Below are 3,529 nucleotides of genomic sequence, written 5' to 3' on the forward strand. Positions count from 1 at the left end.
GCGCCCAAAGATGACATTGTATGCCGTTGGGCAGTCGACCACCAAGAAGTTAGTGGTGATGGTAGCTGTGTACGGGCCTGTACCGATGGTGAAGGGTAAATGTACGTTCCCTAAAGGTTGCACGACATCACCAGAGAAGCTTATCAGAGGAGAAACCGAGTGATCGAGCAAGTGTTCAGCTACATTAAGTGTTTTGAAAGCTTCAGCAAACATGATATTGACCGACGTCCCTATGTCAACCAGGATTCGTCGTACATCAAAGTTGGCTATGCGAGCCTCCACAATCAGTGGGTCGTTGTGAGGATAGATGATACCTCTTTCTTCCTCAGGGTAGAAACATATTGGATCCCAGTTAGGCTTTTGATACTTGCCTCCCCTAATGTCTTCCATGTGAAACACTTGGTGGCCAGGCTTCAACGTTCGTTCATTATTTTTCATAGCCCTGTTGGAAGATTCAGATATGGGTGTGCCATCGCTTATGGAATATATCACATTCACTTGGCGTTGGTTGCGGTTATCCCTTGGAGGGTGAAGGAGGAACTGGTCAATTTTTCCTTCACGTGCCAAAGCTTCAATATGATCACGGAGGGTGATACATTTCTCACCGTCATGGCCATTATACTCGTGGTAACCATAAAACATGCATGTGTTCTTCGTGGACTTGAAATCTGGCTCCCTCGGCCTTGGCTTTGGTATCAAGTGAGCTATACTGGGGTAAATGGTCGTGCATATGGCATTCAAAGGTGTGTATGTCTCATACCTCGGGGTAGGACCATTCTTGACACGTGTTTGGCCCACTGCATTGACTGACACGTGTTTGGCCCACTGCATTGACTGCCTAGAGGCGGGTATTATCGTGGTGATACCTTTGGTTATCGCGATAGTGCCCCTTACTCTTTTTATTAAAATGAGACTGGTGAGGATGAAAGTCTTTCCTCTTACCTTGAGAATGATACGCCTGTTGACTTGGCGAGGTATTAGGTAGGGCAGGGGGAAGCATCGCTGCTGTTTGGAAGGTTAAGGTCTTCTCATTCGGTTGGATTTGGCTTTCACTCCCCATTTGCTGATAAGGGATGGTTGTAGGGAGTTTCCCTTGATATGTCCTTGCCTCGGCGGAGGCATGGTTATAAGCATGTGCCATTACCTCAGAGTAAGTCTTCCAAGTGTTAGCATTGATCATGTACTTGAAGAAACAGTCGCGTAGGTCTGCCGTGAAGGCTTTAGGGATGGTCTTGTCATCTGCCACAGCGCAACGAGAATACTCATGGCTAAAGCGGCCAACATACTTTCGTAGTGACTCATCCGGCTTCTAGCGAATAGTGTATAAGTCATCTGTGGAATGCAAGCAATCTGTCTGGAAGATGTGTTGAGAGACAAATAGTTTCCTCAGTTCCTCAAATGAGTCTATTGTCTCAGGTGGAAGACGGCAATACCAATTCAGAGCTCTGCCAGAGAGGGTAGAGGGGAAGAGAAGACATCGTTCTTCATCAGTGTGCATCCGGTATGCCATGGTGGATTCAAAGAGGTTAAGGTGTTCAATCAGGTCCTCCCTTCTAGTGTAGAGTTGTAAGCCAAGCTTCTGCTTTGTCTTTGCTTGGAGGGGAGTGACAAGGATCCTCCTTATAAGAGGGCCAGGCCTAGGTTGGTTCCAATCAGGTATTTCGGCCTAACGTTCGGCCTTCAACTTGTTTACTTCCTCAAGGAGTTGTAGGACAAGGGGATCCTAAGTGGAGTCACGTACTGCTGGATCCTTCTTCCGTAAGTCTTCATCTCCTCTTGGAAGTAGGAAAGCTTGGTCAAGGGTATGAGATTTTTCTTTGGACTCACCGTACTGACTTCCAGGGCGAGCCTGTCGAAATGCCCCCGAGTCCCCTATACCTTCATATTCCTCTAGGACATGTCGCTCATTCCCTAGATTGGCAATTGGCTTGGGGTATGGGAGAGGACCGAACCTTTCAGAAACCCTTGGATCATTGACTTTCAAGCTTATATGGATGAGGTTCTCTTGACGTTGCCTCAGGAAGTCCCGACAGTCGCGATAAACGATTTTTGATCCTTCCATTCTTTCTGCAAGAAGGTGCCTTCCTCCACTTCTCCTGCTTCAGGTCGAAGTAGCTGGGTCAAGAGAGGTCTCATGTTGATCAACACCTTGATGAGTAACTCGCTCCCCATTAGGGATATCCATGTTGAAGGCAGGTGATCCCCCGTGTTGGAGGGCACCCAAGTGGTGGTTGCCTTCCCCGGGGGCAATGAGTTCGTGTGTTTGAGTATGCCTAGCTTCATGGAGCATTCCGAAGAGTTTCTCATACTGCTCCTGGAAGATCTCATTCTTTATCGGTATCTTGTTGTTCTGAGCCTCTAGCTCATCGACCTTAGCCTGAAGAGCAAACCTCTTTCATTCCTTCTTTCGTTGCTTTGCACTAAGTGCGAGGGAGGTGTCATTCTGCGTGTTGTGGCTCCCTTCACTCCCCATGTTGGAGAGGGGTGCCTGGTCGAAAGAAAGTGTACGAATGGTGGAAACCAGCTTAACAAAGCTGGAGAGAGTAGGAATAAGTGTGATTCCCACAGACGGCGCCAAATGTTGATGTACAAAATCGGCGAGGACTTTGGTACAACAGAAAGTGTCAAGTTTGTGACCTTCGCTAGGTTGCTCTGGTCATTAGTGTGGATAAGTATGTAAATGAATAGAGACAGGGAAGCAAACAACACAAGATGTACGTGGTTCACCCAGATTGGCTACGTCCATGGAGTAGAGGAGTTCTTATTAGTTGTGAAGGGTTTACACAAATACATAGGTTCAAGCTCTCTTTTAGTGAGTTCTAGTGAATAGTTTAGTACAAATGACATTAGGGATTATTGTGGGCCAATGATCCCCTTTTATAGAAGAGAGTTTCTAGTTTTGTTGTGACATTGACATGTGTTGTGTTGTGATTGGCCTCTGATATCGACACGTTTTGCGCTGTGATTGGCCTCTGATTCCAACACGTGTCGCGTTGTGATTGGTCTCCTAGTTGGAGGAAAAGTCTTGTGGGTCCTTGACGGTATGTTGTTGACCGGTGCTTAGTAGTTTCGGGATTGGTCAAGTATGGTACAAACAGTTGAGTTTTGGCTTTTTCATCTTGTACATTAAAAACACATTCAGTTTGATTCAATTTAAGTTGAAACATACCATTGAGAAGACTCATAAAAAATGTTAACACTAGCTTTGAAATAGAAATCAACTTCTTTTTCATGGAAGGAACATAAACAACGTTATCTAACTCTAAATATAAACCAAATTCTAGCTTTAGCCTAACACTTCCTAAGGCTTTGATTTCAACTCTTCGTCCATTGCCAACTGAAACTTTGACTTCATCCTTATTTGGTGTTCTCCTTGTTGTGAAGCCCTGCAATGAATTTGTAACATGTATAGAAGAGCCCGAGTCAAGCCACCATTCAATGCTAGTATGTTAATTAAATTGGATTCAAAACAAGCAAATACATTTTCACCTTTCTTTGCTTCTTGTTTGGCAAGCCAAGCCTTATATTT

General features: G+C 45.3%; 1 pseudogene; it reads right to left on the reverse strand.

Moving 5' to 3' along the window:
- Positions 1-754: 754 nt before the first annotated feature.
- On the reverse strand, positions 755-2,473 carry LOC148690951 (uncharacterized; annotated as a pseudogene).
- Positions 2,474-3,529: the final 1,056 nt, after the last annotated feature.

The sequence above is a fragment of the Pyrus communis genome, chromosome 15 (genome assembly GCF_041283825.1).
Source record: "Pyrus communis isolate YQ-2024b chromosome 15, ASM4128382v1, whole genome shotgun sequence".
NCBI classification, from domain to species: Eukaryota; Viridiplantae; Streptophyta; class Magnoliopsida; order Rosales; family Rosaceae; genus Pyrus; species Pyrus communis.